We start from the raw sequence: 13,175 nt of genomic DNA, 5'->3' as shown, positions 1-13,175 counted from the left end.
GGAAGTAGCCCGAGGGCAGCCGACCATAGTCTGGCTGCAGCACTGCCAGAGCCTATGTCAGTGTGTTGCGGCCCGGATCCCACGGACACAGCAGCGGGTCTTCTGTAGCTGCTAGGGCCCTGGGCTGGGACACAGTGGAGTGGGTGGGCCTGTGTCCGCCCCTGCCACCCACCTCACAGGTGGCAGCCTCCCGCTGTCCCTGGCCACTCAGAGCCAGGAGCCTGGGGTTTGCTATTGAACTACTTGCTCAGTCCCGGCCTGAAGGTCTGAGCCATAGAGTGGATATTAACCCACCCAGCAAAGAGAGTGCAGCGAGGTGGGGTGGTGCCCCACCACCCTGCTGGCTGGGGGTCGAGTCCCCTACAGTGAGGAGTATGGAAAATGGCAGATGGAGAGTTAACAGGCATTGACAGTGGAATGCATTTGTAGGTAGGGCTCGTTTATCTTGGAGTTCAAGTAACAAGTGACAGCTGACCTGATAAAACATAGAGCACTCCTGGAAAACCAGCCTGCTGCATGAACGATGCAAGTGGGATCACTGGGAAAAATACCTTGTAGAGACACAGATTCAAGAGTATTTCTTCTATTTTATTTAGCACAGCACTAGGTTACAGTGTCACTGGTGTCAGGATGTTGCAAACTCACTTTGATTTGTTCCCTGTGATGTTATGTCTTTGTTCCTCCCAGGTGCAGAGTTTCACTGCAGCCTGCACCTTTTTCCAGGGTATAGAGAGCTGTCCACTGTTCTTGTATATACTCATGGACTTAACTGAAAACCAATAAATTACAAAGGGGGGGAAGGGCACATTCTGCTCATTTGCAGGATGATTGTCACAGTTTTAATTAGTCCTTCTAGTATGGAATCAAGGTATAGAAGACGGTATTCCTCTGGTCCTGAACTCAAGAGAATGGGAGCCAACGGGAAAAGGGATCCTTTTGTCTATTCAATGCAACCCCCATTGACCAAACACCAGTTAACACGAGTCCCAGTTAACCAAGTTTCCCTTATCCTCTCTGTGGTCACACTTTCCCTGTTCCGTGCTGCCTGGCTAAGCCCAGTTGGCTTGGTAGCATTCTCCCTGTGCTGTGGGTTTCCTACAAGCTATACACCAAGCTCCACACTCTAACAACCTGCCAGCATCCCTCACTGCGTCTGGATTCCCTTGCCATAAACACCCAGGTGTCTAGTCAAGCTTGGCATTTGACAAGTTGTTTGGGTAATCAAGACACTGTTGTGCCCTTTTCTGTAGGGGTTATGGGCTCCATTTGGCTCTTCCAGGAACAGCGTGAATCTTCTCATAACATCTTCTTGATACTGGTGCCGAAACAGACCATAAAAAGGGAATTTATTAGGATGAATTCCCAGCAGAAGCTTTAGCAACAAAACACCTTTTAAAAAATACACTGCCCTGACCATGCCACATCAATAAATTGTGTGTTATGCTTCTCGATTTTTAGTGCCTTCTATACTTTATTCCCAGTGGATAACCATTTCAGATGAGCCACTATTGTTTATATCCAGAAAAATAAAAATCCTAAACTTGCATACTTGATCTAGACAAAATAAGTATATCTGTCTGGGGATTTTTTGGGGATGCACTTTACTGTATTGTGTGTTTTATTCATGATTTAACAGCTTGTTGAAAGTTGTCCAGTGCACTAATATTTCATATGGGCAAATAATTTATACTGGTTCATTTATTCAGCACAGTTTGCCTCTCCCAGATTGTGAATGGCTCACAAATGGATCACAATTTTCTTGAATTCATTGCTCTAAATTATTTAATTATGACAAATAAATCTTGGTTTGTGGACTAGACATGAACATTTCTGTGTGAATGTTTAATATTAAAAAGACATTTAGGTCACATGGTATATTTCTGTTCCTTGACTAAAGGAGCATAAAGGTTTGATTATCTCATCATTTCTTATCCTTCTGTGGCCAAATTTATCTGTTATCATTTTTTGAGAAGGGGTGTCCAGAACTGAATACAGTATTCAAGAGAAAGGCATTACAATGTTTTCAGGAGACCTTTTTTAAAATGCCAATTAACACTGTTTGTTTTTCTAACCACTTTTCTGCATCCACCCTACATTTTCATTGCAATGTCAAGAACAATGTATAGGTCTTTCCTTTCCATTCCATGTTATAGTATACATGCAAATCTGATATTTCCCTTCTGCCCAAGAAGTATTTGACTAGAACCCAGTAATTAATGGAAAAATTATCAGAAGTCCCCTTGAGACTAGTTCTGGGTAAATATAAATTTGTAACACCTTTATGCTGAACAAAAAGGGGGTAATTAGCTAATTGAATGGGAAATGAGCAATTCGATCAATTAAAGTATCTATTTGTATTTTGGACTGGCTAGGAATTAAATTTTCCCTATTTATGTCGCCCATTGCCTTGTCTCACTGATCTCTACAATGCTGCTTTTCAAATGTTGTCTATTGATAGGGACACTATTCTCTAATGAAGCCGGACCTTGGCTTTTCAGGTGTGAATTATCGTTCACTTCTGAACTAGCACTTTCTGACACAATTGTGCATTTGACAGAATAAATGAGTTCTACCATGGACTTTGTGGGTGTATGTGTGATCTTTGATAAATTTGCTAAAAAATCAACATAGTTCCTCAAAGATAGATCACTTATTTAGATGTGTTGAGGTAGCACCCAAAATCCCTAGTCCTGGACCAGGACCCAATTGTGCTCAGTGCTGTGCAAACAGAAAACAAAAAGTTTACAATCTGAGTATAAGACAAGAGACAACAGGTGGAGGGAGACAGACAGATGGTGAGGGGGAAACAATGAGACATTTTAAATAAATATTTCATTGAGAGTCTATTGTTTATCTGGTTGGTTTGGCCCTGATTCAGGAAAGAACTTGAGCACATATTTAGCTTTGGCCCCAGAAATTAATGGGATTAAAGTTAAACGTGCACATGGGTGCTGTGTTGAATGAGGGTCTCAGTCGTATCCCCTACCTAGATCCAGGAGCGCACTGCAGAAAGTTACTCGCCAACATGTTTTGGTCAAACTCGCAGCCCATCTTAGTCCCTTTCTGTGACCATTTGTACGAAGAAGCTTGTTTGTAGAAATGCCTTTGGAAAGTGTCAGGAACAATCATGGTGTGTGAATATTCATGGTGTCCGCCTGAAAGCCCTGTGATCAGTCAGGAAGCAGCAGGCTTGGATGGGTCTATGCAGCTGGAGGGGAAACTTCCCAAGAGGCCCCCAAGACACCATCAAGCAGTGGCAGATTAAGCACAAATCCCACTGATGGGTGGATATGAGCCCAGCTGGCAGGGGACCAGGACCAAAAGAATTAAATATATAAATCCATGAGGAGAGGGCATGAGCCACTTCTCCCCAGACCATGCTGGGAGACCTCCCATCTCTTCTTTTCCTGGAGGCCTTTGCTTCCCTAGTCTTATGCAGGAAAGCAGAAATACAATGCGATGTAGATGGCCAACTGTGCAGCATAAATAGCAGATCAAGAATAGCAAATGTGTCACTGTCAACTACCTCCCACACACTCCTTTGTGGTTTTGCATCACCCTGCCTCAGTTTCCCCTCTTGGTTCCTCAGTAAACACAAATAGAGGCTTTCACAAGTCCAATAACAGCCCTTCTTGGGGTCTGGTTTTATTAAGACAAAGTTCAAAACACAAAGGGAAAAAAGTTTTCCACCCAACCAAAAGCTGACCATAGCCGAAAGCTTCCTCGTGAAGGCACTGTCTCTTCCTCTGTGCCACTGGAGAAGACACGAGACCTGACCAGCCTTCTTTGCCTTCTCCCAAAAAGGAAACACAATTTCCAGCTGGATCTCTACCCAACCTCACCAACTTTCTTCAAGGATCACTGCAGGAGACTGTCCCCCCCAGCAGCTTCACACTGCAGTTCCCACCTTTTGGCTGTCCACAGACCTCTGATTTTTCTATCCCCATGCAGAGGCCTGGTGAAGTCACAAGACTGCCTATCACATGACTTGCTGCATATTCTCCACCTTAGGAGGCATATCAGCTGTGTCACAGGTGGGCTGAGACCTATCTCCCTTTGGAAGGGGCAGCAACCCTGTGACAGTCACATGCCCTGCAACTCATCAACATTACAGAGAGTTGCAGGGCCCCCTCGGTGCTAAGCTTTTAACTGAGCTTCGGAATCACCGTTGCACCTTCCTACAACAGATACAACTTCTGCAGCCTGTTACAAATCACCCAGGTGTAACAATGCTGCAACACACCCCTGCCTTTAAATGCACTTGAAAAAACACTTTTTTAAAGTGTGGTTACAGCTAAAATGGTTTCTACTAGTTTGTTTATCTGTTTATAACAACTATGTTAGCTGGACTTAAATTGAGCTAAGGATGCACTATACAAAGATTCTTAGCCATGCAGCTCCCATTAAAATCAGAACTGGATAATTATTTCCCATGTACCTCTTTGAATGTGTCTAAACCATTTTCTAGCTCAATTGTCTGTTTAGCCTTGTTTAAACTCAAGCCAAATGTGGTATTTACAACCTTGGGAGGCAACATATGTCATAGAAATGACTAAATTTTTAGGACCCTCTTGAGCAATTCCCAGGCAGTATAACAGAGGGGAATTGTATTGTCTGGCAAATACAAAGGGAGATTCAGAGTGATTCTGAAAGTCTGTTTAGCTATCCCCAGCTGAGACATTTTAAAAATAGCAGTAATCAAAAGTGGGATTATGAAAAGGGTGCCTATTAAAACGTTCCTTTCCCATCATCTTTGCATATTCAGAAAGAGTATGAATGAATTTTACTTCCCAGAAAGCAGTCTGAAGAAACAGCATGAAAGATTCTGCTCTGTTTCTGCTAAGCAGTTGAGAACATTGATGGGAAAGATCGACGGGCATCAAGTAGAACATTTGAAAATGAGTGTGAGACCAGCTTTGTGGGGGATCCATTTTCCATCTTTAGCACGTTCCATATCAGAGGCGGGTTGGGAGTTTTAAAGGGACAAACCAGAATTTTTGTGGCAGCAGTTTTGGGAAAACGCCAATGAACAGCCCTTACGAAATGGACATCTCTGGATTTTTCTTGCACAGTTCGTGGTTACATGTCTATTGCTGCGAGGACCTGGATGTAGCTGACAGCAAAAGGGGGACAATCAAATGAATGAACAAAAAGGAATTTACTCTAGCATGGGGGCAACAAAGTTGTTCCGAGGTCACGTTGTCACATCAGGGACAGGCTGCTACCTTCACCTCATTTTTATGCCCACGCATAGAGACACTCTAACGGTTGAAATTTATGGAGAAGTCCTACAAGCATTTTAATTATGCACAACATACTGATGCCTGCTTCACTGATCATAATTGCAACTTTGACCTGTTTTGTTTTGTGATGTAGATGCCTTCTCTTAAGCGCTGCTCTGGGGGATGTTTTACAGTGATGGGTAGAAAAAGCAAGAAGACAGCAATTTGCAACGCGGCTTCAGTTGTCAGAGGCTAAAATATGCTCTCTGGCTGTAGATGTAGGATGATGATGGGGGTGGCCCAAAGAGACATCAGATATCCAGGAGACAGTATAGCTTTAAGCTGCCTGTTGTGCTGGGGGGGTTAAGAGGCACTAGAGACCAGTGGGAGTCCCTGGAAAAAACTTGACTGCTTCTGCTCTACCAGCCTTACAGTCCACTGGCCACTCTCCCATCAGCTAGCTTGTTTTTGAGAGCAGTTACCCACCCTACCTAGATTGTGGTTGGTTCCTATGCAGGGGGCAGGCCCAAGAGAGATGTGGAAAGTACCTTATATACCCTCAACACAACCTTCTGCACCATATCACTGGTAAAGCAGTGAAGTTGGAGTCTCTTTCTCCTGTCACATTAAAGATTCAAGAACCAGAAAAATCCATTTCTTGTAAAACAAGGAAATCTGCGGCTGTGGCATGTCACGAACAGCGGCGCTGCCTGCCTGTATCTCATAGCAAAAGCACCTCCAGGGAATGTCTGGCATGATTTAATTTTCTTAATGCCTTGTCATGCCATTATGTCACACTTTCATTTACTTGCAGAGGTGTCTAAAGATGAATCCCATGGGTCTTCTGCCAGGTTTGGCACTGTGGCATTTGTCACCTGTTAATTTTAAGTGGTTATCGAGGGGGAAGCCATGGGTGTCTGACAGAGGAGATGACATGTCTGTTTCTTTAAGAATGCTCTTTCCCTGACAGAGCTTTGCACAGCAGGGTTTTCTACAGATGGAATAAGAGCAAAAGACAGCAAATTATACAGAGAGATGCTCTCCCATGGAGCATTGGTCTACAGAGCTTAATTTCTTCCACTTAATTTCCTCCTGGGTTCCCCTACCAGCCACTGGGAAGTGGCACAGGAGCATTGGAGATGCCAGCAGGACAGCTGATCCCAAGAGGCTTTGTTACCATGGAGGAGAAGGATTATATAAGGACCTGGCTGGAAGGTTGAGTCATGAAGAGGAAGCACCCTGAGTTGTGAAGAGAGGGGGAGGGGTCACAGCTTGAATAATGAAGAGAAGAGGGCACCAGAGAGGGCAAGAGCTGATCTCCAGCGCAGCCACAAGGAGGCACCACCTGCGGTGAGTGAACCCTGTCATAGTCTACCATAATCTGCCTTTCATCTTGGCTCTGGTGAACTTATAGAAAAATATTCCTTCTCCAGACATGCACCCACCATTCCCCAGCCTGCTCTTGGGTTCAGGTCACCATGATCTTATCATAGAAGATTAGGTTGGAAGAGACCTCAGGAGGTCATCTAGTCCAACTCCCTGCTCAAAGCAGGACTAACCCCAACTAAATCATCCCCGCCAGGGCTTTGTCAAGCTGGGCCTTAAAAACCTCTAAGAATGGAGATCCCACCACCTCCCTAGGTAACCCATTCCAGTGCTTCACCACTCTCCTGGTGAAAAAGTTTTTTCCTAATATCCAGTCTAGAGCTCCCGCAATGCAACTTGAGACCATTTCTCCTTGTTCTGTCACTTGCCACCACTGAGAACTAATTAGTTTCATCCTCTTTGGAACCCCCCTTCAGGTAGTTGAAAGCAGCTATCAAATCCCCCCTCACTCTTCTCTTCTGCAGACTAAATAAGCCAAGTTCCCTCAGCCTCTTTGTAAGTGATGTGCCTCAGCCCCCTAATCATTTTCATTGCCCTCCACTGGACTCAGTACTCCAGATGTGGCCTCACCAGTGCCAAACAGAGGGGAATAATCACTTCCCTTGATCTGCTGGCAATGATCCTACTAATGCAGCCCAATATGTCATTAGCCTTCTTGGCAACAAGGGCACACTGTTGACTCGTATCCAGCTTTTCGTCCACTGTAACCTCCAGGTCCTTATCTCCAAAACTGCCTCTTAGCCAGTCAGTCCCCAGCCTGTAGCAGTGCATGGGATTCTTCTGTCCTAAGTGCAGGACTCTGCACTTGTCCTTGTTGAACCTCATCAGATTTCTTTTGGCCCAGTCCTCCAATATGTCTAAGTCACTCTGGACCCTATCCTTCCCTCCAGCTTTTCTACCTCTTTCCCCCCCCCAGCTTAGTGTCATTCACAAACTTGCTGAGGGTGCAATCCATCCCATCATCCAGATAATTAATGAAGATGTTGAACAAAACCAGCCCCAGGACCCAACCTTGGGGCTCTCCGCTTGATTCCAGCTGCCAACTATACGTGGAGCCATTGATCACTACCTGTTGAGCCGGACAATCTAGCCAACTTTCTATTCACCTTATAGTCTATTCATCTAATCCATACTTCTTTAACTTGCTGGCAAGAATACTGTGGAAGACTGTATCAAAATGTTTACTAAAGTCAAGATATATCACATCCACTGCTTTCTCCATATCCACAGAGCCAATTATGTCATCATAGAAGGAAATCCTTGCCCTTGGTGAATCCATGTTGACTGTTCCTGATCACTTTCCTCTCCTCCAAGTGCTTTAAAATGGATTCCTTGAGAACCTGGTCCATGATTTTTTCCAGGGACAGAGGTGAGGCTGACCAGTCTGCAGTTCCCCAGATTCTCCTTCTTCCCTTTTTTAAAGATGGGCACTACATTAGCCTTTTTCCAATCATCCAGGACCTCCCCTGATCACCACGAGTTTTCAAAGATAATGGCCAATGGCTCTGCAATCACATCAGCCAACTTCCTCAGCACCCTTGGATGCAGTGCATCTGGCCCCCTGGACTTGTGCACGTCCAGCTTTTCTAAATAGTCCTTAACTTGCTCTTTCACCGCTGAGGGCTGCTCACCTCCTCCCCATACTGTGCTGCCCAGTGCAGCAGGCTGGGAGCTGTCTGGTTTGTACAGCTGCCCTTTGAATTGTAGTTGTGTCACTGTGGCCTGTCCCACTGAAATCTTTATGAGCTGAACATTTCAGCAAAGCAAAATTGTGCATCTGTGATCCACTGGTTGGTGTACACCCACTGGCGCAACAGAGAACCACAGATCTCCAGGTATGTGCTCACTGCTTGCATGTGGCCAGCAAATATAGAATCTAGCTCATTAGCCATGCTGCAGAGACTTTCTAACATGACTCAAACTATACCATAGAATCTCTAGGGTTTTATAATTCAGGCATGGAATTTCTGAGTATAGAAGTAGGACTATACTACTGACCAGGATGCTGATGGTGATAGCGAAATCCTCAGGGAAATTAGAGAGCTACAAAAATAGAAAACTCCGTAATAATAATAAAGGTTCAGCTGCTAGCTGGATATCCAGAAGATACCATCCAGTTGGAAAGAGTCCAATACTTTTGCATATCTATAAATTTTTCACTAAAATAATAACAAATCAACTGTCGCAATATCTGGATGAACAGCAACCTAGAGAGCAGGCCGGCTTTCAAAGGAATTATAGCATGATAGACCACCTCTTCACTCTAAACCAACTACTAGAGCATTCAAGGAAATATAAGTTCCCTTTGTACATTGCCTTCGTGGACTACAAGAAGGCATTCAACAGTGTAGAGACTAATGCCATTCTTGAAGCTCCTTCAGAACAGGGCATCGGTGCAAAATATATCACATTACTAAAGGAAGCGAACTCTGGCTGCAGCATGGACATATCACTGTTTGATACTCCCCTCCAACTCTCCATCGAGAGAGGTGTGAAACAAGGAGATACAGTTTCACCAAAATTATTCACGGCCTGTCTTGAATCAGTTTTTCGATGAGCAGACTTGAAAGGTGGGATTAATATCAACGGCGAGCAGCTAAACCATCTCAGGTTCTCAGATAATATAGCGCTGATAGCTGAAAATACAGCCTAGCTTGAGAGAATGCTTAAAGAACTGAATGTGAAAAGTAGTCAAGTTGGATTAAAAATGAATTGGTTGAAAATGAAATACAGGAGATCAGATGTTCTGCCAAAAGCCCAAATAACTCTTGGAGGAGAGCAGATCCAAGAGATTGATAAATACATTCATTTGGGCCAGGAAGTCAATATGCGCCACGATCAGAAAGGTGAACTCTCATGCAGAAAAAAAGCTGAATGGTGCGCATTCAATGACATCCTCCAAGGAAAGATCAGCAAGACAACTCATGCAAATCTTTTCAACTTGACCGTGCTTCCAGCGAAGTTATATGGCAGCGAAACATGGTCACTGACAAAGATTGAAGAACAATTGTCTGTCACACAGAGGACGATGGAATGAACATTTTTGGGCATCTCACTCTGTGATCACATCCCCAATGAAATAATCAGGCAGCAGTCTGGAGTGCAAGACGTTGTTGAAAGCAGACTCAAGCAAAATGCGGTGGGTGGGACATGTGGCCCGACTCAGCGACAACAAATGGACCGCAGCTATAGCTGAGTGGTATCCGTGAGAACAGAAATGTCCACGCAGTCGGCCTCCAAAGAGGTGGGATGATTTCCTAACAAGGAGATATGGACAAACATGGCGAAGGATGGCCAGAGCGAGAGAAGACTGGAAGATGTGTTGTGATCGGCTCAGTCTCAACTGATGAAGGACCAACAGTCTACACAGAATAATGAGGTATTTCAACTATCTCCATATTGACTGGAACATGTTGCCTCAGGATGGGATGCAAAGATAAAATTTCTAGACCCCATTAGTGATTGCTTCTTGGAGCATCTAGTCCTGGAATCCACAAGGGGAGAGGCAGTTTGTGATTTAGTTCTAAGTGGCATACAGGATCTGGTCCAAGAGGTGAATATAATTGACCCATTCAGCAATAGCGACCATAAAATAACTACATTTAACATCTTCTGGGGGGGCGGGAAATGCTAGAGAAACCCAGCACAGTAGCATTTCACTTCAAAAAGGGTAATTGCATAAAAATGAGGAAGCTAGTTAAATGGAAATTAACAGGAACAGTCGAAAGAGTGAAATACCTGCAAGGTGCATGGAAACTTTTGGGAAAACACCATAACAGAGACTCAAACTGAAAGTATATCCCAAATTAAAAAAAAAGATAAGAAGGCCACCAAAAAAGTGCCACCGTGGCTAAACAGAGTAAAAGAGAAGCTTAAGTCAAATCCTAGTGAGGAAAATAGAAAGGAGCATAAAACTCTAGGAAGTCAAGAGTAAAAGTATAGTTAGGCAGGTAAAAAAAATAAAACTGAAGAGCAGCTAGCAAAAGACACAAAAATGATTAGGGTTTGTAACAGCTTCCGCACGAGGACAGAATAAAAATAGTGGGAATGGTCAACTTAGAAAAGAGAAGACTACATGGGGATATGATAGTCTATAAAACCATGAATGGTGTGGAGAAAATGAATAAAGAAGTGTTATTTACCCCTAGGTGTAATACAAGAACCAGAGGTCATCCAATGATATTAATAGGCAGCAGGTTTAAAGCTAACATAAGGAAGTTCTTCTTCACACAACGCACAGTCAACCTGTGGAACTCATTGCCAGGGGATGTTGTGAAGGTGAAAAGTATAACTGGGTTCAAAAAAGAACGAGAAGTTCATGGAGGACAGGTCCATCAATGGCTATTAGCCAAGAGAGTCAAGAATGCAACCCCATGTGCTGGGTGTCCCTAAATCTCCAACAGCTAGAAGCTGGGACTGGACAACAGGGGATGGATCACTCGATAATTGCCATGTTCTGTTCATTCCCTCTGAAGCATCTGGTACCGGTTGCTGTTGGGGGAGGCTACCTGGCTAGATGGACCATTGGTCTGACCCAGTATGACCATTCTTATAAGTGTCCCCTGTTGATTTGCCAGGATAAACTCTTCAATCACTCACTATGTTTCATTGCTGGACAGAGCTTGGTATCCACAGCTGGTGGTACCATCCTTAGCTTTGCAGCTCACCTCTCTTGTGTTATGCCTGTGGGCACAGGACATTTACCCTTCATAGCAACAAACCATTACTTATTTTCATTCTCAGCTCCTTTCCAATAGCCTGAGCAATCTTTGACCTAATGTTTCCCTCTTCCCTTTGTATGAAGAGTCTCTATTGTAAAACAAGCCCTGACATGGCTTAAATATTTAAAGCAGAACTACAGGAGAAGCAAATGATGCTTAATAACGTAACACTTTAATTGCGGCAGAAATGTTCAATGAAAGGACCTGTTAGCCCATGAGGGGGTAAAAGGATATGGAACTTCTCACCTCTGAGTCACAGGTTTGATTCACAGAGGGCTGCTGTGAAAATGACTGTGTAATGGGGTGGACAGCCCCATTCCCTGAGAGCGTGGGCTGCAGCAGGCCAGTGCGCCTGTGCAAACGGGCAGCCAATTAGAGAAGGGCTTATTGGGAGCCAATCAGGGCCCAGATTGGAGGCAGCCAATCAGGGCCAGGCTCAGCCCTATGAAAAGGCTGCTCAGGAAGGGAGCAGTCAGTCTGTCCCAGGCCTTTGAGAGGAGAAGGTCTGTCTGCAGAGCTGGGAGACCAGCACCAGCACCAGCACCAGCACCAGCACCAGCACCAGCACCATAGTGCTGGGCAGGCCCAGGGGAGCAGAAGGAAACTCCAGCCTGGTGTCTGCCAGGCTGAAGGCCTTGAGGGGAAGAGCCTAGCCAGTATGAGGGGCCGAAGGGGAAGGGGCCCAAGGACATGGACAGATGCAGGGAGAGAAGGAGGGCAAGATGGCTGCTACTAGAGGGTCCCTGGGTTGGGACCCAGAGTAGTGGATGGGCCTGGGTCTCCTGCCTTCCCCCCTTGCAGTACATGCAGCTATTGGCCGTAGGGAGTGGCCATTATAGACTATGCCAGATCCCTGACAAGAGGAATTAGACTTTGGAGTGCGTGGTTGTACATGGTGGCTGGAGTGCAGAGAGACTACTGAGCAACTCTCCCCCCCTGGAAGGGGGAGTGGATGGACTAAGGGGCACTACCAGAGGGCAGTCGTCCAGAAGAGGATGCTGCAAGCTGGAGAGTGATGCGGGCTCAGACGCCAACTGAGGGTGAGACAACGGGTGGGACACCATGAGGAGAGGGCACTCCACTGGACTGAGCTAATTCCCAGAGTCACCAGCTGGAGACGCTGCGGTGGTGAGTCCCAGCCTTGTCACACTGTGAAGCCACATTGATGGTTGTGACCCCACTTTGGGTAATAAGTTGTAGTAGAACGTGAATTTTTAAGGAATCAGGTGCATACAGGGAAGCATCCTTAATGCTAAAGAACGAGAGAACAGAAATGCAGAAAATATGGCCCCGATCATCTGAATCGGCACCACTTTCTTCAAGATGATATTCCTTCTGCATGGGCAGCAGCAGTTAAACAAGATTCTCTTCTGCCCCATCAAGCTTCTGTCACAACCTAGAGGGGGCACCTTGCTCAGTCTTGGTTTCCCTGGCCCAGTGGGTGCTGGGTGTGACTGAGATGTGGATAATAGAAACTGAACTGGGACCCCTAATTCATTTCTTAGGAGGCCACCAAACTGCCATTGGATCATAACTGTTAGTCATCGCGATTGACCTCACCTGAATGCACATACATAAAGTATAAACAGAAAACTCCATGTCCCCTCATTTATTATCCCACTGAAGGTACCTGCAGGCATCTTGCCCAACCATACAGCTGTTTGGAAATTGCAGTTGCTATAAGTACTGTCAAGGACTGCGGGTCTTGAATGCTTGTTTATAGTGCACTGAGGCACTAGTACAGTCCAACCTGCTACCCCATTACCTGCCAATAATTGTCACAATAGAAGTTGAACTCTGACAGAAGACTCCAGTCTTGGGATCTGATTGGCAGGAAGCAGGAGGT

Source organism: Gopherus flavomarginatus, chromosome 7, assembly GCF_025201925.1.
Source record: "Gopherus flavomarginatus isolate rGopFla2 chromosome 7, rGopFla2.mat.asm, whole genome shotgun sequence".
Taxonomy (NCBI): domain Eukaryota; kingdom Metazoa; phylum Chordata; order Testudines; family Testudinidae; genus Gopherus; species Gopherus flavomarginatus.
This window is presented reverse-complemented; position numbering follows the sequence as displayed.